Source organism: Castor canadensis, chromosome 3, assembly GCF_047511655.1.
Source record: "Castor canadensis chromosome 3, mCasCan1.hap1v2, whole genome shotgun sequence".
Taxonomy (NCBI): Eukaryota; Metazoa; Chordata; class Mammalia; order Rodentia; family Castoridae; genus Castor; species Castor canadensis.
Window position 1 is genome coordinate 112,397,206 of NC_133388.1, and position 25,889 is coordinate 112,423,094.

At 35.5% G+C, this 25,889-nt stretch overlaps 1 pseudogene; it reads left to right on the top strand.

Annotated features, from left to right (window-relative positions):
- The first annotated feature begins 34 nt into the window (after positions 1 to 34).
- On the top strand, positions 35 to 25,514 carry LOC109676904 (beta-alanine-activating enzyme pseudogene; annotated as a pseudogene).
- Positions 25,515 to 25,889: the final 375 nt, after the last annotated feature.

The following is a 25,889-nucleotide window of genomic DNA, read 5'->3' on the forward strand; positions in this document are numbered from 1 at the left end:
AAGGTCAGGAAGGTACAACTGTACTTGTGAGGGGATGGGTGTCATGGGAAGTGAGAAGGTAAACAGAGAGGGGGGAAAAGTGAATATGAGTGATGTACTTTGTATCATTTATGAAAGTAGAACAATGAAGTCTGTTGAAATTATTCTAAGAAAGGTGGAGGGTAGAAGAGGGAGAATGATGGAGGGGGTGAATCTAATTAAGATATACTGTAAGCACATATGTAAAATGTCACAATATATCTCCTCTTTACAGCTATTATAGGAAAATAAGAAAATTTTTTTAAAAATACAATATATAACAGGATAAGTTGTTCTATATAAACCTCAAGGCAACATACAGTGAGAGGTGAATTTAAAAATTATTTCTGTGCAATAAAGAAATCTTATATTTCAATCTAAAAGTATAGAGTCCAGTCTCATGTTGTTATAGTCTTCATGAATTCAAAATAATCATCTGTATTCCTAGATTTTAATATTTTTTCATTATAATTGGGCACTAAATTTTTTCATATGAATGTGATATATTCACCCTTTTTCTGTGCTGTGTTTTATTGATATTTTTATATTACCTAGTAATGATTTTGGAAATTTGCATTGTAAGAGAGATTGATTTGTAAATTTTCCTTTTCTTTTCTTTCCATGAATATGTTGACATCAAAAGGAGATTTCAAATATATTTGCTTTTAATTATTACTGAAAGAAGATTGTGAAAGATAAATTCTATTCCTAAAAGTTTAGAATCACTGGTAAAGACTCAGGCCTACCGCTCTATGTGAGGAAGGGCTTTCAAGATGGTTTGAAGTAGGGATATTCACATTTCACATTTCATGTTTCTGTCAGTTTTGGCAAATAATGGTTTTGTCATTGCAGCTCATTTGTTGGTTATTGGCATGAAGTTTTTCATAATATCATCTTGTTACCTCTCTCACTCTCTGTAAGTCTGCAGTGGTTCTCACAACCCAAAAGGGGCATCTTAGGAAAGGTAGATATTGAAGTATAACTTGATAAAAGTCACTGTCAAAAGTGAAGATTCAGACAGAAAAGATGGAAAGCTGAATTTTCAATTTCATTCAAAGACCATTCCAAATGAAAACAAATGAGAAAACACTGCTTTCATTTCTTCCTATCACTACCCAAGGAAGGTGAAGTCTATTTTGCTGCAAATGCAAAATAACAATTTGTCAGGCTTAGTTAGAGATTGGGTTTTAAATATCTTCTATAATATGTGTTTTAGAGCATTTTTTACTGATATATCTCTTGCAAAAATGATATGTTTTGTAAAAAGAATTTCTGATTTGTTGTTTCTGTCATAAATACAATTGTTTCTTATATAACCTTCCTTTTCCTTCCTATTTCTCATGATCTTTTAGGTCTGAGTCTTGTGAATTTCATCCTAATATCTCTACACTTGGTAATATGATATGTATGTGTTTTATTTAGACTCAAAAGTGTGCAGTATATTAGAATAGGCATGAGAAAATATGGCTGATAACGTACACTTAAGATATTGCAAATATAGGTCAAGCTTCACAAAGCACATGCAAAATTAAAGACCATGGTGGGAGCAGACACCTCCTGTGAATTTATAGTCCCCTTTATGCTAAGGAGTTCACAAACTTTCAGATCATGCCATGGTTTCCACAGGACAAGAGTTTACCACTAGACTGCTTGCTTACCAATGCATTTTAAGGAGTTTTTAAGCCCTCAGAATCTTAATGTCTTTATGTGTAGTAGAAAAAATGTTAATATGGTTGTGTTAGTAACTGATATACACCCAATTGTTCACTTAGTCAGTGTCTGACTCATAACTGCTCATAACTGTGACTTTTTATTGTTTTAAGTCTTCTCTTCCCTTACTGCTGGGATCAACTGTCATTTGTTACTGTGTATGTGTGTGTGTGTGTGTGTGTGTGTGTGTGTATGTGTGTGTGTGTGCCAGTGAATGTGACTTAAATTCTGCTTCAGTTTTTATGCCACATGTGTGCATAGTTAACAACTGCCTATGCTGACCATGAAGTCTGGAGTGTCTTCAGACATCTACATGTTCTTTGGCCTTTGTTTTGCAGAAAAGTTCTGCCTGGGGGGTTGGCAGCAGTGAGAGTGGGGAGGATATGCAGGGACAGTGTAAGAGGTTGAATATTGTGCAAGTATTGTGTACACATGTATGTAAATGGAAAAATGAGACCTGCTGCAATGATTGTAGGACTAAAGAAGAGGGGGATAAAGAACAATGAGAAAGGGGATGAATTCAACTTTGATACATTGTAAGAAAGTTTGTAAATGTCACATATTACCCACATCATGATAATGATAAATGAAAGAAAAAAATGGCTGTGTACTGCAGCACTGGAAAAGAGGGCTGCATTTCATACAATCATCCATAGATATGTGCACCCAAATGTGACAGTCTTACTAAAGGTGTATCTCCTGCCACAGCTCAGGGAGCAATGACACTTGACAGTTCTTCACACATGACAGCAACCAGACATAAGCATGCATGCTGGAATTTCACTGGAGTTTAAGCCAGGTATGACAAATATTTCTCAGGTAGAAAATACCTTTTAAAGTATAGATTTTTTCATATTGGCACATGAAAATATGTCTATATATCATGTATGTCATATATAATTTAGCCATATTTAGTTATGTCACATATATGTGCATATATGTGTATATATGCTGTATGAACATGTTTATATATATAGTATTTATATATATGTATGTGTATATACATATGGTCTCTTTTTCATATTGGCAGACATAATTCCTATGAAAGAAATACATTAAGTGACAAAGAGCAGGTAAAGTACTGAAGTATATAATAAAAAACACATTTCTTCTTAAATAAAAATGTTTTTATTTTTATAATAAACAAAAGAATACAAATTCTTTACCTCTTTGACTAAAGAACAATTATAGAATGATCTTAGAAATCATGTTTTATTAGTCACATGCAGCTTTACAGTTTTAATTGTGACACTTGAATGGTGATACTTTCAACCCCTGATTCTAAATTCCCTGAAGACAGAGTCCATGTATCCTCTTTAAAAGTGATCACAAATATATTTATGAGTAACAGGATTAGTGTTGATATGATTAATGATATCCAATTGATGGTGGTTAAGTTAATGTGTTATTTAAAAGTTATTCAACTTACAATTGTGTGGCATATATTTTGAAAGTATAGTCTTTGTTCAATAAAGCCATATGTACTTCCTTTACTGATTTTATTGAACAATTATTTAGCACTTATGTTGTATTGTGTGCTAGTCTATGCACTTTCCATGTATTAGCTTGTTAAATGTCTACAACAACTTTGTGAAGCATGCATTGTTATTAAACTACTAGACAGAAGAGCCCTAGGCTCCTACTGTTTAAGTTCTTTTGTTCTCACTAGCAATATCTGCAGGGATACACACCAGGTACTCAGTGTCTGACTCTGTGCCCCTGTCACCAACTTTTGATAACATCTGAATTTTGAAATGGCAGCAACCTTCCTGATAATGTACAGTCTAATCTAAAATAATTTCAGGTGCCTTAGTTCTTGTAAATCACATAATTCTTCTTGTGAGTTTCTTGGGAAAAGACTGATTATTTCTCTGTTTAAATCTATGTCATAGCAACTGCACAGACCATCTTTCTTCACTTCATTTGTAGTGCAAAAAATCAGTCCAGTTTCTCCTCTAAGAACTTGGAGGTCAAGGTGGAGGAAGAAGAAACTACTCTGAAACTATTGTGCAGAAGCCTCCACGGGCATAAACATTTTTAATATTTTCATGCCACTGGATTAGCTAAAAGCTAGTTACTTCATCTTCACAACACCGATCTGGATTGTCCAAAGAAATCATGATGATTTGTAAGTTTTTCTGTGCCTATTTTCTATTTGGTAGAAGAACTCCTCTATTTTGACTCTTGTCAGAATTGCTAATATGCCTTTGAATATACTTTAGTGCTTTTTTAATCATATATTTCTAATCTCTTTAATTTTTTGGTGGGCCTATGGTTTGAACTCAGGTCTTTGTGCTGTCAATACAGGCACTCTACTGCTTGAGCCACACCTGCACCCCATATTGCTATGGTTTTTTTAGAGTTTGAGCTTTTTTAACTATTTGCCCAGGCTGGCCTGGAACCACAATCCTAATCTCAGCTTCCAATTATCTAGAATTACAAGTATAAGTCATTGGCACCAAGCTAAAAATTATCTTATACTCCCTATTTGTAACATTTTCCTGTACTTATGTGCCTGGCATTTTTATTTAGGCAAAAGGACATATTGCTAATTCTGGCCTTTTGCTTTTTATAAGAATGATATTTTATTTGACTTTTTGTTAATTAATCATTTGCTGAAGTTTTCTCTTTGTGATAATAATGTGGCTTCACTGCCCAAGAATTTCTCTAAGAAATATCATATAGTAATCACATTTCCATAATGACAGTAGCTCCCATTTAAGTGTTTCCTTCTATAAGTCAGGTACTGTGCAAAATGCATTGCATACTCTCCAGAAAACAATCTTTAAAGTTTGCCATTACTGTCCTGTTTTACAGATGGAAAAAATAAACATAAAGGTAAAAATGGATCAATGCCTTGGATCTTGTAGGTCGCAAAGGCAAAGGTCTATTTAATCCTGTCTTTTAATAGACCTCCCATCTTACACTTACACGTCCTGTGGTATTTATTATTCCTTACCTTTTGGGACACAAGAAGCACATTAATTAATGAAGAGATTGATTTCTGCAAGGTTCAGGGACTTCCTCATGTGAGCAATGACGGAGAAGTCATTAAAAACCGGTAGCCTGAGTAGTTCTTAGTTTATACCAACCTGCCATTGAAATAACAGTTGGAAGATGAAGGTCAATGTGTTCCTGGTACATGGTAAACCCCTGAAGACTGAATTACAGTTTCCCTGTGTTCTTCACATTCCCCCTTTGCATTACAATTGACATCTTCAAAATCCAACCATTCATTCATTCAGCATTACCTTAATATAAAATGTCATGATCTACAACACTTAGTAGACAAATAAAGAAGACATACAGTCTTATTTTCAAAGAGTTCCTCTTCTAGTAGGGTGAAAAGTATACCAAAAGCTATAAACTCTGGTGTTAGTACTGAAGGTGTATTCACAGTTGTGTAAGTGCACACAACAGCACACCTCACCTTGTTTTAGTCACTTTTGTACCACAAGGATGTATTTATTTTGTCCTGCCCTGTACTGTATCAGCTAACAAAGTAGCAATCCATCAAGAAACAATAACAATTGTGATGATATATGTTCCTAGTTACAGAAAACCAAAATGCAGGAAGTAAAAACTAACAGAAATTAGAAGAGAAATACAGAAACAATAACACTTGGAGAGTTCAATATCTCATTTTTAATAACTTATTAAATGACAGTGGAGATAATTAATAAAAGTAGAATACATGTGTACTATAATCCAACTAAATATAATAGCCAACTATAGAACACTTCATAAAATAATCTCACAATAAATATTGTTCTTGTGCACATGGAACATACTCCAGAATAAATCATATTCTCAGCCAAAATATAAACTTCAACAAGTAAATGTCAGAAAGAGGAAAAGTCAATTAAATATGTATAAGTTAAGCATTTTCTCTAAACAACCAATGAATCAAGGAAAAAATCATAAAAGAAATTACAAAATATTTTTGAAATATATGAAAATGAAGACATAATATACCAAAGCATACCAAAAGCTATAGGATTCTGCCATGGCTGGGCTTAGAGAGAAATTGATCCTTCTGGTAAATTTGTCTTAAAGCTGCCTCCTAATATTTTGTACTATTTTACAGTGATTGCCCAGCATGAGTGAAGCCCTGGGTTTAATCAGCAGCATCACAAAAGAAAAAATCAAGAAAAGAAAAGGATAATACACAGCAATAGCTTTTATGAATGTAGATGGAAAAATCCATAATAGAGCACTATCAGATTCAATCCAGAAACATACACAATGACCAAGTGCCATTTATCAAAGGAGTGCAAAGTTAGTTTGGCATCTAAAAATCAATCGAGGTCATATACACACCAGTAGAAAAAGAAACAGAAACAAAATGATCTCTGTAAGTGCAGAAAAATAACTTGACAATATTTAACACCATTTTGAAATAAAAACATGCAACAGAATAGAAGGAAAGTAACCTCTTCAATTTGCTAGATGTTACTTATGGACTATACTTAATACCAAAATACTTACTGTTAAAAACTGGATGTTTTCCTTCAAGTTCAAAACAAAGACACAGATGTTTACTCTAGCCATATCTCTTCAGCATTTTGTTGTCATTTTTATCCAGAACACTGGACAAGGAAAAGCAGTAAATAGTTTCTTGCATTGGAAAGGAATAAAACTATATTTGCAAATGACATGGCATCAGTGTACAGAAAAATATGATTACAAAGAAAAAACAAGTGTTGTAAGGCAACATAAGATCAATGTACATACCAGTTGTTTATCTGTATTCTGCAATAATCAAATTTAAAGTAAAACTCAAAATGTAGTTTCACTTATAGCAGTTTGAAAAAAAATACTTAGAAATAAATTTAACCCAGAAGATATAAACCTTCACACTCAAAAATATAAATCACTGTTGAACAACACTAAAAGTACACATAAGTAAAAACCATCCCATGCTCATGGATCAGAAGAATGCATGTAATGAAGATATGATTCATTCTTTTTTTCTTTTGGTGGTGGCATTGGGATTTGAACCCAGGGCCTCATGCTTTCTAGGAAAGTGCTCTTATCACTTGAACCACTCCACCAACCCCAATACTTCTTGAATTGATATTCAGATTTGATGTAATCCTTGTCAGAATTCTAGCTTAGTATTTATACAAATAGAAAATTATTTCCTAAAACTTTAAGGAAGCCAGGCAACTGTGACTCATAACTGTAATCTTAGCTACTGGAGGCATAAATCAGGAGGATCATGTTTCAAAGCCAGCCCGGGTAGTTTGTGAGACCCTATCTTGAAAATACTTAGCATGAAAAGGGTTAATGGAGTGACTCAAGGTTTAGGTGATGAGTTCAAGACACAGTACTAAAAAAAAAACTTCAAATGGAATTTGAGAATTCAAACTCAATTGCAAATTCTGCAATATGATTACTTAATAATTTTGAGTAATCAAAGCAATCCTGAGTAGTGATTACCAGAGACTGGGATAAGTGCTAGGGAGTTGGGGTGGGAGAAGGATGGATGGGTATGGTCAATGCATAATGATACATGTATGAAAATATCACAGTAAATCTCATTAATATATACAGTTACTACATGTTAATGAAATAAGCTGATCAAATTTCTTAAAATCTAAAAAAAAACTAATATAGGACAAAGTATAATTTTCCCTCATTTTTTGAGAAATCAGGGACAGAGATTATGCATTTGAAACTTTAATGTTTGAGAAGACATTGCATTGGTGCTTGAAAGGCTCTCTTCAGTCTAAGAATTGTTAGTTACCTGTGGCTAATTTTTAATACTAGTCCAACATTTACTGTTTTAAAATTTTTTCCTTATGATATATTCATTGTAAAGGGTGGTTTCATTGTGACAATTCAAAATAGCATTATATTATACATTGAGTAGATCATCCCCTGCTATCTCTCCCCCTTAACCCTTTCCCCGTCCCACTTAAAGCAATTGCAAGAGGTTTCTTTTATTTCATATAAATATATGAAGTCTATCAACCATATTTCTTCACCTTAATCTCCTTTGCTCCTCCCTCACAATACACCACACATACTGTGCCTATTTTATAGTCCTGTCTTTGGTATATCAATTTCACATCTTACTACGGAACAACAATAATTAAAACATTGACAGAAGGATAGACTTATATTTCAGTGGGTTAGAATGGAGATTCCAAATGCAAGGATGTCAAGAGTATTTGTTGGGGAAGGAATAGTTTTTCAACAAATATTTCTGAGACAATTGGATACAAACATTTTAATGAACAAAACTGTCTCCTTACCTTACAAATATACAGATATACAAAAATATCTGAAAATGAATTTAAGACTTAACTCTTAGAAAAAACAAAAGATTACATTTTCTTGATAGATTTGGTAAAGGCTTCTTAAGTAGGACATCAAATGCAGGAGAAAGAAAAGAAAAAATAGGCACTTTGGGGTTCATCAAAATTAAATATTTTTGTGCTTCAAAAGACACAGTCAAAAATGAAGTGAGAAATGCTTACAAATCATGTATCTGGTGAAGGTTTTCTATATAGAAAAATATATCAGTATCTCTTAAAACTAAATGACAAGACAAATAATACAAATGAAACATTGGCAAAGAAATTAAACAGATCTTTCTTCAAGAAAGATTTTTGCCAATGATGCTGCATGCATGTATTCCCAGTAACTTGGAAGACGGAGGTTGGAGGATAACAAGTTTGAGGCCAGCGTGGGCTACATAGTGAGACCCTGTGGCAAAACACAAAATAAGTAAATAATAAATTTAAAAAGTGAAAAGAAAGTAAATGGTTGATAATTGTATGAAATTATACTTAACATCATTAATAACTAGGGAAATGCAAGTCAAAATTACAATTAGGTTCTACATCGTACCCACTAGGATGTTCAACATCAAGGAAGATAATAAATAGCCAAATATTTAAGCCTTTTAAATAAATGACAACAGAACGCATATTAGATTGATTTTATCTCTTAAAGTTAGCTAAGACATGCTTAATTACAAAACCTCCTAACATTTACTTTTGACTTATTTAAAGGAATTTAACAACCATTTTAAATGTGGTCCTGCTGCAGCTACATTTTGCTGTGCACAAGAAAGCTGTAGTTAGATGTATTGTTGGTTAGACTGTCCATTTCTCTGTGTAGACAGAAAATTGAACTCTGGTAATGAGGAATAATTTATCATGGAGTTTAAGCTCCACTGTTGTTTTGTGGATATTGAGCAAAGAAAAGCCTGTATTACCAATTGAGGGAAGTCTCCTGGGCAAGTGTGTGGGAGAATAACCAGCATAGTTTTCTCTTTAGCTAACTACATATTCAAGATGTCAGCATCTTGAAGATAAGGAATGCTTTGAAATTTCTGGTTGAAAACTCTTTATGAAGTTTTGTCCAAGGGTGGGAGTCAGAGAGATCCTAAATGTCTGCTAGAATAGGGAACCAGAAATCCTAAGCTCCATGACACCAGACACCTCCTTGAGATGTTGGAGCTACACTTGGGTAATTCTGATTTCCCCTAACCAAAATAATAACTGCCATCACACTAGGTGAAAATAAAAAGACTGACCATTAACTCAGAATTTCATTGCACCTAACAGCCATGAAAATCCCATGTAGCACAGCCAGCAAAGTGTGTCTGTCCCTGGGGATTAAAGTACCCCAGACATTTCTCTTTTCTTTTCTTATTTTTCTCTCTTTATATTTATCTCCCAACAAGCAGAAGACAGAGCATCAATCAGAATCAAACTGTGCAACATCCTGAACCACTAGCCCCTGGAAAGCCTCCCTGTGCTGCATTGGACTGCAAAATATGGAGTCATTTCTCCCTGCCAGCTGGCTCCAATGCTGCTTGTGTGAAACTGCATAATGACTGGGTGAGCATTACACACCACATGACTCCCCTACCCACCATCCAGGAAAACAATCCAGCATAGCCCCTGAGAAGACTGAACATCTCCCTGCCACTCCAGCAAAATTGAAAAACATCAAAAGCTAACTGTATTTAAACACCAATAGAAGAAGTGGGAGTGGAATTCTGAACCTACCCTAGAGAATGAGGGTGGAGCCAGAAGCCAAACTCTCAGCACAAAACTCTCAGTGAACTAATGCTAATAAAGCCACAAAAGAATGAGAGCAGAGGTGGGGTGAGAAGCCAACCTCCCAGAGGATCCACAAGCACTCAGCAGAGATTGGGAAAAGCACAAAGGCTGACAGTGGGGGTGGGGTGACAGGCCAACCTCCAAAGCAGGGCAGGTGGTGGTTTCCAGACCTGATTTCTGGACAGAGGGGAGCATTCAAAACTGAATTGCACAACCTTGCTTCAGAAGGAGATGAACAATCAGAGCTGCAGCTGTAGAACAGCACAGCAGCTGTCTGGCAAAAACAATAGCTCTGACCAGCCTGCAAGAGCTTGAAGTCTTACCTCACTTCACAATTCCAACTAATCTTGTGGACAGAAGGGCCAAATACTATTCACAAGCCAGTCATCTGGTGAGACCATCAGAGCTTCCACTTGTTCACCAATACCATGTTTGGACACCTAAGGAATAACTCCAGTTCTTTACCAAAAGACTAAACTTTCTGTGGTTCTTGAATCTGATGTTTTTTATTGTGTTTCATTTTTATTATTATTATTCCTGCATTATTAACTTCACCATCACTATTCTCTTATTCTCATTCTTACCCTCTTTACTTTCCCTCCTCCTACACTACAATCCACTGTTTTCCCTCCCAACTACTCTTTCTGCCCCTTCTCATTCACTCTTTCCCCCATATCCAACTACCCCTCCTATCCTTCCCCAACCTGTCATCACACTATGACTCCCTCCTACATACTCACCACCCACTGATGAGCTAGCTATATCAACTATATACAACCCCAGCCACCTGCAATGCTTAACACAAGTACCCTCCACTACAACAACAGAAATACACCCAAACACATACAAGGGCCACAAAACTGAGCAACTGAATACCTCTTCCTCCACCCACTCACCCCTTTTACTGCCACCTTCCACCAATACCCCAAAATCAGTAACTAGACTAATAACAATTACCCCTCCCATCTTCCACTGTTTATAGATATTATCATCAAGGAATTTTCTATATAATATGTAAAAAACTGGTCTGGCATTGAATCTGTGAATTTGTTATTCTAAATTACACCTGCAAGAAAGGGGCAGAAAGAATACATCAACCTAGTTAAGAATTAAGTCAGTCACAACACAAAAATTAAATCAGGGAAAGAAATCAGGAAATCAAAACCACCAACTAGCCTACCAGAAACATAGTTGCACAGCACCAAGTGGGTTGATGGGAAGAAGAAGGTTGGAAACCACTCTCCTCAAAAAAGTAATTCAATACAAGATTCAATGGGAAATGAAGAAAATGGATATCCATTTCCTGGTCTCAACAAAACAATGATAAATGTCACTAAGCAGTGACACCTACATTAAAAATCCTCAAAGAAGAAATCTTGGAAGATATCACTTAAAAATCCATGGAGAAGATACTAGATATGGTTAACCAGAATGCACAGGATGCATTCAAGAGATTGCAAGATACCAAAAATAAAGAATTGGAGAAGACACAGAAACAAATAAAAGAACTTAGAGAGGACTTCAGCAGGCAAAAAAGTAAAATAAAGGACACAATAAAAGAGATTTATCAATTAAAGATAACAACACAAAACAAAAGATGAGTTGAACAAACACATAGAAAAGTTCAGAAAAAGGAGTTAAACAGAATTCTTGAGAATAAAATGTCCCATTTGTCAAACAAAAAACACAATGGAAGGCCACTCCAATAAACCAGAACAAGTAGAAGACAGAATCTGAGAGCACATAAATAAAATAAAAAACAAAGAAAAAATAGAAGAAATCTTAGTCAAACAACTCAAGAGCTCTGAACAGAATATGCAAGAACTCAGTGACTCCATCAAAAGAACAAAAGTGAGAATCATAGGCTTCAAAGAAGGAGAAGAAGTGCAAGTTACAGGGATACAAAATATATTCAATAAAACAGTAACAGAAAATTCCCAAATCTCTAGAAAGTTTTGCCCATCAGATACGGGAATCCTCCAGGATACCAAACAGACTTAACCAAAATAGAACTTCCACATGACATATTATCATTAAAACAGCAAGCACAGAGAACAGAGAAAGAATATTTAGGGCTATAAAGCAGAAAAAAACAAAGAAAGTATAAAAGTAAACCTATCAAAATAACAGGAGATTTCCCAATGGAAGACTCACAAGCAAGAAGAGCATTGAGTGGGGTATTTTGGGCACTGAGTGAAAATTATTTCAGTCCTAAGATACTCTACTCAGAAAAACTGTCATTCAAAATTGATGGAACAATAAAAATCTTCTTTGATAAACAGGAACCATAACAATATATGACCACCAAGTCACCACTACAGAAGATTCTATAGGAAATTCTGCACACAGAAGATGAAAGCAAATGAAACCATGAGAGGATGGGAAGTATTAAACCATAGGAGAAGAAAAGACAAATAATCAGAGAGTAGCACTGATTCAACTGCATGTATCAAATTCTTAAATAACAAAAGCAGCTAAACGGCAGGAATCACTGCAAACCTATCAATATTAATACTGACTGTCAATGGACTCAACTCCTGATCAAAATATCATTTGGCAAACTGGATTAAAAAGGAAGAGCCAACAATCTGTTGTCTATAACAGACTCATCTGATTGACAGAAATAAGCACTAGCTTAGGGTGAAGGCTGGAAGAAGATTTACCAAGCCATGGCACTCCCAGGAAAGAGCAGCAATACTTATATCAGACAAAGTAGACTTCAAACCTACATTGGTCAAATAAGATGAAGAAGGGCACTCCATACTAATAAAAGGGTAAATACATCAAAAGGAAATACAAATTATTATCCTATACCAACCCAATGTCAGTGTACCAAATTTCATCTAATATGAAATAAAGGCCTTAAAAGCACATTTAGACTACATCACAGAGGTAGTTTCCTCACTTTAATACACTTCTATCACAAATAGATAAGTCATTCAAACAAAAAATCAACAAAGAAATCCTAGAACACTATGACACCATAAATCAAATAGACCTAACTGATGTCTACAGAATATTTCATTCAACAACAACACAACACACATTCTTCTCAGAAGCCTAGGGAATTTTCTCCAAAATAGATCATATCTTAGGGCACAAAGCAAACCTCAGAAAATATAAGAAAATAGAAATAACCACTGCATAGTGAATTAAAACCAGAACTCAGAAAATATGCAAATAATTGGAGGCTGAATAACACATTGTTCAACTATAAGTGGGTCATTGAAGATACAATAAAGGAAATCTAAAAGTTCCTGGAAGCCAATGAAAGTGAAAACACCTCCTACCAGATATGGGACACAGCAAAGTGGTCCTAAGAGTAAAGTTTATAGCTATAAGTGCAGATATTAAGAGGACAGAAAGACATGTAATAAATGACCTAATGCTGCATCTCCAACTGCTAGAGAAACAAGAACAAGAAAAACTGAAATCAAGCAGAAGGAAAGAAATAATAAAAATAAAAGTGAAAATTTATGAAATAGAGACTGATAAAACCATACAAAGAATCAATGAAACAAAAAGCTGGTTCTTTGAAAAACTAAACAAGATTGAAAAGCCACTGACAAATCTGTCTAAAATGAGAAGTGAAAAGAGAAATGAAAAAGGAGAGAGAAAAATAAATACCAAGGAAATCCAGAGAATCATCAGAAACTACTTTGAGAACCTATATCCCAATAAGTTGGAAAATCCTGAAGAAGTAGACAAATTTCTAGTTACTAATGACCATTGAAAACTGAACCACTGGAATATCAACCATGTAAAGAAATCTATAACATATTGAACTTGAAGCAACAATAAACAATCTCACCCCCAAAAAAGTCCAAGAACTAACAGATTCTCAGCTGAATTCTATAAGACCTTCAAAGAAAAACTAATATCACCACCCTTAAACTTTTCCAAAAAACAGAAAGCAAAGGAGCACTGCTTAACTCCTTCCATGAAGCCAGCACTATACTCTTCCTCAAACTGGACAAGTGCACATCCAAAAAGGAGAACTGCAGACCAATCTCCTTAATGAACATCAATGCAAAAATCCTCAATAAAATAATGGTAAACCAAATCCAACAACATATCAGAAAGCTCATTCACCATGACCAAGTTGACTTCATCCCAGAGATGCAAGGATGGTTCAACATATGCAAATTAATAAATGTAATACAGCACACTAATAGAAGCAAAGACAAAAATGACTTAATCATATAAATACATGTAGAAAAAGCCTTTGATAAGATTCAACATCACCTCATGATAAAAGTTCTAAGAAAACTAGGAATAGAAGGAATTTATCTCAACATTGTAAAGGCTATATATGACAAAACTATAGACAACATCATACTTAGACAAGGATGCACACAACCCCCAGTCTTATTCTATGCTGTCCAGGAATTCCTAGCCAGACCAATAAAGAGAGAAGCATGAAAGGAAGTCACATAGGTAAAGAAATAGTCAAAGTATCTCTATTTGCAGAAGACATGATCCTATACCTAAAAGACCAAAAAAGCTCCACTCCAAATCTCCTAGACATCATAAACAGCTTCAGCAAATGTAGCAGGATACAAAATCAACTTAAAAAAAACCAGTAGGCTTTTTTTACACCAGCAATGAATAAATTGAGAAAGAATATAGGAAAACAATTCCACTTACAATAGCCTCAAAAAAATCAAATACATAAGAATAAATTTAACAACAGATGTAAATAATCTCCACAAGAAGAACGACATATCCCTGAAGAAGGAGATCAAGAAAGACTACAGAAAATGGAAAGATCTCCCATGCTCATGGTATGGCAGAATCAATATAGTAAAAATGTCTATAATACCAAAAGTAATCTACATGTTCAATGCAATTCCCATCAGCATCCCCATAACATTCATCACAGAGATTGAAAAATCTACCCTAAAGTTCATTTGGAAACACAAAAGACCACAAATATCCAAGGCAATTCTGAGCAAAAAGAGACATTCTGGAGGCATTACAATACCTGACTTCAAACTATACTCAGAGACATATCAATAAAAACAGCATGATACCAGCACATAAACAAATATGAAGACCAATAAAATGGACTAGAGGACCTGGATATGAATCCATGCTGTTATGCCCAACTTATTTTTGACAAACTTGCCAAAAACATATGATGGAGAAAAGGGAGCCTATTCAACAAATGTTGTTGAAAAAAGTGGTTATCTGCCTGCAGAAAACTGACACTAGATCCATGTTTATCATCCTGTACTAGTATCATCTCAAAGTGGATTAAAGATCTTAGTATCAGACCTGAAGTCTTGCAGTTAATACAAAATGATCAGGTAATATTCTGGAAGCTATAGGTATAGGCAAGGACTTCTTCAGTAGAAATCCAGTAGCCTAGCAACTACGAGAAAGGATGGACAAGTGGGACTATATGAAATTAAAATGCTTCTACAGGACAAAAGAAGTGGTCTCTAAATTGAAGAGACCACCCACAGAATGGGAGAAAATATTTGTTAGCTACACACCAGAGAAAGGACTAACAACAACAAAATACAGAGAACTCAGAAAACTAAACTCCCCTAAAATTAATGAAGCAATAAAAAAGAGGACAACTGAACTAAATAGAGCTTTGTCAAAGGAAGAAGTCCAAATGACCAAAACAATATGAAACAATGATCACCATCCCTGGCCATAAAGGAAATGCAAATCAAAACCACACCAAAATTCTACCTCACTCTTGTTAGAATAGCTACCATCAAGAAAACCAACAACAAAAAATGTTGGTGAGGATGTGTGAAAAAGGAACCCTCGTACACTGCTGGTGGGAATGTAAGCTAGTACAATCACTTTGGAAAACAATATGGAGGCTTCTTCAAAAACTAAACTTAGATCTGCCACATGATCCAGCAATACCATGCCTAAGGATATACTCGAAGGAATGCAACACAGATTATTCCATAAGCACCTGCACACCCATGATTATTGCAACACTATTTACAATAGCCAAGTTATAGAAACAGCCAAAATTGGAGTACAAGAGAGAAGAACAGGTACGGCCCACAAGTGGGAGGAAGGGAAGATAGTCCAAAAAATGTATACACATGTAAGTAAATGTAAAAAGGTTAAAATTTAAAAAAAAAGTGGGGATAAGAATTTCAGGCCTGAAACTTGAAAATTAATTATTCAAATTTATAGCAGATCATGGGTGACAGATAGAATATACATGCAAAGGCAGCCAGTTTTACAGTCTATGGTTAGAGGTTTAAGTGTAAGCAAATTAGGTCCACCTTGCCAAATAATGACATTTCACTTAATGGCAGACCACATATATGCAGTGGATCCATTAGATTGTAATAAAACTGAAAAAATCCTATAGTCCACTGACATATCCATAGTTATGTCACAGCACAACACATCACTCATGTGTTCTTGGTGGTGCTGGTTTAAGCAAACTTAATACACTGTCAATAACATAAAAGTGTCTATCATTCAATTATATACAATATTAACACTTGATTATGCTACTGATATGCTTTTTCCCTATGCTGCATTTTTATTGTAATTTTAGAGCACATTCATTCTACTTACTGGAAAAGAGGTTATTGTAAAGTAGTCTACTGTGCATTCTGAAAAGCAGCTTCACACAGTTCATGTTATGGACTCTAGATTGCATCAAGAGGCATGCCAAGTGAGTGGCCTGAACTATCAAGGTTTAAGCACAAGAATATTGGGAAATCCCCACAAATGAAACTGGCTCAAACAGTGGTGCTCACAATGTATCCTCATCACACACACACATCGGAAAACTAATATGCACTGGCCACCTTAGCAATTCTTGGTCAAATATAAGTCAGTAAGAATGCAGCTTATCATATTGGGGCTAAAAAATGAGATGACATGGGAGTATGTCTCTGTTCTATAGTATTTTCCCAAATATTTTGGAGAAACTCTTCTTCTAACTCTTGACTTTTGTTGAACTCTAAATACCATCAGGCTCTCTCTACTCCAACCAGTGTCACATTATACTGTTTATATTTCCAGTATAGAAAAGTCTCTCATTCCCACCCTTTCAATCACAAAAGGTGGCAAGCAGGATGAGTGTTTGTATTATATTTCTAAGTGCCCAGGTATTTACTTTAGCTTTGCGGGTTTCATTTTCCTCATCTGAAAACTGAGAAAAGGACAGGGAAAATTAAGAAAATATTTCACAAAGATTGGAACTTCACACTGTAATTTTCTAGATACCTGACATTTTGAGTCATAGTTCTGAAAATATCTGAAAATAAAAATATGGATTTCAGAGTATTTGTTTTTAAAGAAGAAACAGACTGAAATGCTGGACAGGTATCAAATATGGAGTGTTCTCTTTTTCTTTGTGCTCTAATACATTTCAGAGCAGATTTGTCTGTATTCCTGAAACACCAGAAACATTGATAGAGCTTCCATTATGAAAATCTTTCTACTTTTCCTCCTTTCTGCTCCTTAAACCACTTCAATGCTGTGACCCAGAATGTTAGCCAATGTAGCGAATACATCTCAAATACACTGTTAATATACAGAAATTGTGATGGTTACCTGTGGTACAAATAATGCATGATATTAAAATAATAATGTACAGGAAGCCTGAGCCACCAGAAGACTTGCTGTGTGCATTACAAATAGGGAGGCTTGGACAGGGCATTCCTCAGGTCCAAGTTTCCTGTCATCTTCCCCTGCACAGTGAAGAAGTATCCTTGGAAAATAAGATGAAAACTGAATCTTTACCTTTGAAATAATGTATTTGTATAACTCCCCAAGGCAGTATTGCCTTCTTCCACCTAAACAATTACTTGCTTTCCTCACTTACTATGGAACACAGAAATACCAATGGAGAATTTGTAGATGGAGTGTTCTATTACCCCATGGATGTCCTAGCTGTGGGTTTTGCCATTGTTTCGGCCACTGATGGCTCTGCAGGCACACAGTAACTTATCAGACTTATTTCTTTTTTGGTACCAAATGGGATTCATGCAAAGCCCTTCTCTGTGTAGAAATCTAATGATTTTTAGTGTCTGTGTTTCTAATTCTTTGTGGTGTTCACTATACTGGCTGGTGAAAAGGTAGCTGTCTAGTCATGCTTTTCTTCAAGATTTCTTTTTCCTTAAGTAACCATGAAGGGTATCATACTGCAGTGGAGCCTCTTCTTCAAGGCAGTATTAAACAGTGGCTCTTCCAAATTGGCCAAGCCACTAGGTAGTAAATATTGTAAAAGAAATTGCTCCTTCAGAACGGCATCTCTCAATGAGGAGAGCTGTTGGAGAGCAGAGCTCCAAGGGGTTGAGGAGCCTGCACTCAGGCCCAGGCTTCTAAATAGGTGTAACAGCCTGGCCAGGTAGGAATATCCCCATCACCCCAAAGAGTTTTCAACAAACACTGAGATGGGCTTAAAAACCTAAGGGAGGCTTGAAAGTTTACACTCCCAGACTGTACACTCCTTTTTCTGGAATATGTCCTATATTCTACAATAAAAATATTAAAAAGTTCAAGGGGAAAAAACTATTACTCATTCTAGAGGCCAAGTCTGTGGTAGAATCTAACTATCCACTCTCCCTTTTTCTCCCCTTCTTTTACTGTTCTTCCTCATTCTTCTTTTCCTCTTTGGTTTCTTACACTTTGGATATTATTTTTCCCCTCCTTCTTCTATCTGTCTCATTTTTTCATCTTATCCATTTGAAATGCTATTTAGATCATAGGAGAAATTTTTCTCATTGATTTTTCTTTTCCTGGAAGCTAAATATTTTTTCCTGAAGTATTTATTCATTTATTTATTATTGTAACTGTGAACTGCAATAAAAACAAACACTAAACCAAGTTTAGTGGCACAGGCCTGTGATCCCAACACTTGGAATTAGAAATGTGAGGATCCAGAGTTCAAGGCCAGATCCTGTCTCAAAATACCAAGGGCAAGGGCTCGGTGGTAGAGCACTTGCCTAGCATTCCTGAGGCACTGGACACCACACCCCCAGATATGCACAGAGACAAATACTAACCAATAGTTGGGTTCTGGAGCACTCCTTATACTCATCTATCCTTTTGAATATAATTTTCATCATTGTGCTCAAATTTCCAAGAGTTCTGTATTAAATATGGGTGGTATTTAGGTATTTGATCTTGGAGTCATTTTTTTTTTCCAAATAAATGTAGGACCATGGCAAGAAAACAATTTTGAAGGGATGTGCTTGGAGAATTTCTTGCAATTAGTCTCCTGGAGTCAGCAAAATGAGGCCCCCATTCAGTCTGTCCTCACCTTGTACTCACCATCCAGGAGAGAGCACACATAGCACCAGGCAATCTTATTTGAAGGTTTTAGAAGTTTGAAATCTGTTTCTCAGATTAAGTTGAAAGACTGTTTCCTAAAATGTATCCTCCCCTCATGCTTCGAGTTTTAGCTACTTCTGCTTAATCTATAAAATCTTTTTCCATATGGAAATTATTCAGGCATGTAAAAACAATTAAGTCTTTCTATAACATTGCTATATCCATTCACTGAACAACAGTTCCTCTTGGAAAGGCAGTCCTGACTTCCTTTCTCCAATGTAGGGCTTAGTTTAAAACCTGCCTCACCCCATTCATGATTTTCTTTGCAGAAAAACATCATTTTTGTTATTATACATGTATAGCTTTATATTTGTAAGTATTTCCACCTTATCTGCCAGTTCAATTAAAGAAATATCTATTGAGTCTTTATGTACTGTATGAATTATGTTTAATTTGTGGGCACCAACATCAAGAAGCTCACAGACAAAGCACAAGCTGACATAAAATGTGTGCTTGTGGTTGGCACATGTGGGTGAAGACTGTCTCTTGGCATTAAGGTTCCATTTTTCTCTCTCTTGTACAATGTATTCCTCTATTGAAGAACATGAAAAGCAAAGATACACACTCCCACAATTTTGGCCAGCAAAGGTGCCAGATAAAAATTAAGTTTCAACACTAAGATGCATCCTGTGAAAATAGAACATAGAAATCACAAAGAGGCCATTGTCTGCCTTGTTTTGCATTTGCAGCTGTGGAGGGGCTTGCAAAGATGGGCTTTTTGGGTTGTTTTCTTGCTGTTTTACTTTGCTTTTTCTTCTTGCAGTAAGACTCCAAGGTCCAGGTTCTCATTTCTGGGTGTGAGAATGGGAGTAGCTGACTAAAGTTTTCAGTACTGACCACAGGCTTCACTAGTGGTAGAGAGAAATGTATGTTTGTAGCATGGGGACACTTTCTAATTCTGATCTCTGATTCTTGAATTTTAGCTATCATGGTTTGATCTTGGACTCAGCAGTTCCAATAGTGGACTTCTTATGTCCCAAATTCACTAGTGTCATAGAGAGTGGTTATCCTGATGAGTGAATTTGGGAGATTTTTCTTCCCAAACTAGGACCTTGTCACACAAGTCCAAGGTCTTTGTGAGCACAAGTGTATTAAGTAATTCACTTTCATAAATAACTGTAGTGAATACTGTCTCTGTACAAACCTTGATTAATAAAATGTTTGCTCCCTGGGCATTCGATGACCAATACATTAAATGGTGGAAGTCTGGGTGGTTATCCTCCTAGACATAGGACAAACATACTGAGAATTCAAATGTTGTTGAATAATGAAAGCAATTGTCCATGACACACAACAGAAAAGTAATTCAAATTATTACAGCAGTTTATCCAGAATGAATCTCCTATATAAGATAAGCATTTAGGAGATGGATTGACTATGGGCATGGAAATGGAATTGAAGATTTATCAGGACTTATCCCTAGAGTGTTAAATTTTATCCTCATGAATGATGCCATAGCAGATTCTGAAAAGGCTAAAACATATTGACTTCTTGGGGCCAAGGGTGATGTGACTAACACACTACTAAAAATTGTGCAAAGAATAAACCAAAGCTGGATCCTTTGTATGGAAGTTAGAAATATAATTTATCACTTAATCAGAACATTTTTAGAAGGAAAAGATAAACTATTGATAATTGTACTGAGATAATGAAAATTAATTAAAACTCTTACGTGCAAAGTAGAATGGAAGACAGTCATCAACCAACATCAATTTACTCAAATTGGGCATATCTATCCTAGAGGGAGAAGCAGTTTTCCTTTACTGAAATGCACACTTTCTGAATATGCATTTATGTTCAGAGTCCACCAAGCTTCTGCTGGCAATACTGGCTGGGAACATTATGAGTGCTTGTTCATCAGCAGTGTCCTGAACATCATTACTTTTGGCCTAAATACCTATATTACACAGACTAAGCCTATAAGTTTCTCTGAAATGATTATTAACATTTGCTACAATTTCTATTATGATGACAGAGAAGATTGAGTAAATGCACCCACTACTATCATACCTAATGATTTCCATGAATAAATTTTTCTTTCTATATCCATGAACTTAGGTTCCACTTATTTAGGGAATTCAGTATCTAGAACTGACTATAATGCCTCCATAAAAAGAGAAATTCAGTATTTGGAATTCAAATGTCTCAAACCAATATGATTCTGGAGACCAATTGTGTAACATAGAGTCTAAATTTAACAATACATACTTTGAATGTGTCAGGAGAATGTATTCCATAACAAGTGTTCTTGTCATCAAGAAGGACACAAGAAAACTTTTAGAGGTGATCAATGTGTTTGTCATAATGATTGTGGTGATGGTTTTATTGGGATTTGAATGTTCCCTGCATCACCAAATATATACACTAAAATATAGAGATTTTTGTAATGTAATTTTACCTCCAACAATGATTATTGAAAGATCATTTAATGTCTAAAGAACCTTCTTCTCAACAAATGGGGGAATGAATATTAGACATTCACATAATAAAAAACACCTCCAACAAAGAGGGTGGATTCCTCTCTTGTCTGTTGGGTGAAAGATTTTCCTTTCTAAAAACTGGATTATTCATAAGCCTGCTGTGGAGTTGTTTGAATTCTTTATGTGTTGTACATGTTAACTCCTTATAAGATATATAGTTTGCAAATATTTTTTCCCATCCTGTAGCCTGCCATTTCATTTTGTTGATAGTTTCCTTGACTGAGAAGAGGATTTTGGTTTGATGTGGTTACATATGTTTGTTTATTTATTCTTATTTTTTCAAAAAAATTATTAATGTATATTTATTTTATAATGAGGTTTCACTGTGACATTTTCATACTTGATTGAGTAAATGCACCCACTACTATCATACCTAATGATTTCCATGAATAAATTTTTCTTTCTATATCCATGAACTTAGGTTCCACTTATTTAGGGAATTCAGTATCTAGAACTGACTATAATGCCTCCATAAAAACAGAAATTCAGTATTTGGAATTCAAATGTCTCAAACCAATATGATTCTGGAGACCAACTGTGTACTTCATCCTCTATATTGCTATTGTACCCTTCCCTCTTTTAAAAATAATTTTTAACAAGTTTTATTATTCTATTTTCATACATGAGTAGACAGCATTTCTACATATTCACACATCCTCCCCCATCACCCTGAACTTTTGTCCTCTCCTGTCCCACTGGACACCACCTCCAAACTGTCCCTGTGTTCCATTCATGTTGGAATAGAGGGAATTCACCTCAACATTTATCATAGTGAGGTTATATATTATATATGATAAACCAATAGCCAACATCATATTAAATTGGGAAAAACTGAAACCATATCTTCTAAAATAAGGAATAGGTCTTGGATTCCTAGCCATATCAACAGAGCAAGAGAAAGAAATGAAAGGGATAGAAATAAGAAGGAAGAAACAGAATTATCCCTATTTGTAGATGATATGATCCAGTACTTAAAAGATCCTAAGGATTGCACTAAAAGACTCTTAGATCTAAGCAACATTTTCAACAAAATAGGAGGCTATAAAACCAACACAAAAAAACCCATAGCTTTTCTGTATATCAGTAATGAATAGCTGAGAAAGAAATTAGAAAAACAATTCTATTCACAATCACCTCAAAATAATTAAATGCCTAGGAACAAACATAACTAATGAGGCAAAACACCTCTACAATGAAGGATATTTAATTGTTTTGCTTTTGTGGATTGAGTTTTTGATGCAATTTCCAGTTTTTGTTCATACATTCAGGTCCTTTATGGGTTGATTTTTGGGTGTGGTTCATATAAGGGTTCAATTTCCCATTTTTGCATGTGGAAATCCAATTTTCCCAGAACCATTTATTAAAGATGCTGGCTACCCTTTCCCCATCATGTCCCTCGTGTCTTTGATAGCATAGTTACCTACCCACAGCTGGTGTTCTCTTTTCTCATCACAGAGTGACAGTTTTACAGGCAAAACCAACATTGCTTAGATTTGGATCTCAGCTTATCAAGTCAACTGTTTTATCAGCCAGTACTTCTCTTCGAGTGTTAGCTCTTGGTGGGGAGCCATTTCCATCATTGACTATTTTCAGAAGCTATAGAGGAGAAGGCAATAAGACACAAATATTTATGGCATGACAGAGGTGTCAACTTGGACCACTTTTTACAGGATTCCAGGGTAGTTTTAATCCTACTTCAAAATGTGAATTGCCTGTACAACTGGGATTTCCACTATTTGGAACACTAGTTGAAGTCAGAGATACAAATGGTCTCACAATTCAAGAAGGCAATGGCCAAGTATTTTTATGTGGGAAGAACAGAGTGTGTTTTCTTGATGATGACATGGCAGTTCCTCTTGGCACAATGCGAGCCACAGGAGACTTTGTGACTATGAAAGATGGAGAGATATTTTTCTTGGGACGAAAGGACAGTCAGATTAAGCATCATGGCAAACATCTTAACACTGAACTTGTGCAACAGGTTGCTGAAGAACTTCAGCAAGTGGAATCTTGTGCAGTTACATGGTACAATCAGGAAAAATTAATTCTCTTCATAGTGTCCAAAGATGGCTTAGTAAAGGAGTGCATCATTAAAGAACTGCAGAAACATCTTCCAAATCATGCCATCCCAGATGAACTAGTTCTGATTGATGCTCTACCATTTACATCTCATAGCAAAATTGATGTTTCTGAGTTAAACAAGATTTACTTAAACTACCTAAACTTAAAGGCTGAGATTAAACCCCATGGAAAAGAAGATCTTTGGGAAAAATTATAGTATTTGTGGAAGTCTATTCTGAGTCTTTCATAAGATACTTTAAAGTTTCCTCATGAGTCACTTTTCTCAAATAATGGTGGAGATTCCTTCAAGTCTGTACAGATCCTCAATGAGATTGAAAGTCTTGTTGGTACATCAGTACCTGGGCTTCTGGAAATTATTCTCAGCAGTTCCATTGTAGAGATTTATAATCACATTCTTCAAACAGTGTTTGTGGATGAAGACCTGACATTCAGCAAGAGGTATGCCACAAAAAGGAAACTCAGCAACATGAGTCAAGAGGAAGCAACTGGAAAATCTTCACATCAGAAGTCTAGCTTGCCTTTAAATTATGACAGTGAGACAACTGCTTTTATTGCACTGAGCCAAGTGGGTCAGATTTTGTCTCTGAATACTAATAGGTTTTTAACTAAGTTAGAACATTTGCCTTCCAGCCTATTCTTCTGATTTAGTTTCACAGATTAATATTCAAAGGTTGAATAGCTTAAACTCTCCAGCTCTTATTGGGAAGTCAAAAGATCTGTCCTGTGTTGCAAAAGTTTCTGAAGAGGAAAAACCTGTGATAGAGGCTGAGAAGATGGAATTTCATGTGAGGTGAAAGTCAGACACAGGGAAGTGTGTAGATTCTTCCCCTTTGGTTATAATACCAACTGTCAATAAGTCATCTATCACTGTGTATATTGGTTCCCATTCTCATAGAATGAAGGCAATTGACCTTTATTCTGGGAAAGTGAAATGGGAACAGATTTTGGGTGGTTGAATTGAATCCTCAGCATGTTTATCAAAGTGTGGAAACTTTATTGTAGTGGCCTGTTATGATGGATTGGTTTATGTTCTGAAAAGTAACAGTGGAGAAAAATACTGGGTCTTTACCACTGAAGATGCTGTCAAAAGCTCACCAACCATGGATCCAGCTACAGGACTCGTTTTCATTGGATCTCATGACCATCATGTTTATGCTTTAGATAGTTATAAAAAGAAGTGTGCTTGGAAATTAAAATGTGAAGGAACTGTCTTTTCATCTCCTTGTTTGAACCTGATTCCACATCATCTATATTGTGCTACACTGGGAGGATTTTTACTGGCTGTTAATCCTGCTACAAGGAACATAGTTTGGAAGCATTCCTGTGGAAAACCATTCTTCTCTTCCCCACGGTGTTGCAGACAGTATGTTTGTGTTGGCTATATAGATGGGAATTTACTCTGTTTTACTCACTTGGGAGAACAGGTTTAGCAGTTTTCTACCAGTGGACCAATCTTTTCATCACTGTGTCGTCCGCATCAGAGCATGAAATATTTTTTGGTTCCCATGATTACTTTATCTACTATTGTAATGTGAATGGTCACCTCCAGTGGAAATTGGAAACAACTTCAAGGGTATATGCAACATCGTTTGCTTTCCACGACCATGCTCATAGCAGTGACGTATTGCTGGCAGCAGCATCTACTGATGGAAAACTCTGGGTCTTGGACTCTCAGAGTGGACATCTGAAATGTGTATATGAGCTTCCTGGAGAAGTTTTCTCGTCTCCTGTGATCTGGAAATCAATGCTCATTATTGGGTGCAGAAACAATTATGTTTATTGTCTGGATTTATTGGGTGAACACCAAAAATAATCAGACAGTCCTGATAAGTGTATTTGTGAGATATTTGAAGATATTTTACCAATTATAGAGCATGAGACTAGTTTTACATTAAAGATTATATTTTACTTCAAAAAAAAAGAGTACATATTCTACTAGGGCTGTGTATGTGCCTGTAAGCTGACTGACTTATTTTGTTTCTGTGGCTTCGATTCCTTACTTCTTGGGCATCTGGCTGTTCTGTCTATTATTGAATCTGGGGTGTTACAGTTGTCAAGTCTGACTGTAACGCTCTGAATATCTCTCCTTAATTCTACTAATGTTTGTTACTAGTTCTTTGAATGTTCATAATTACATCTCCTTTACTGTGCTGAACTTTTTAACTAATGCAGTTTATCTTTATTTTTC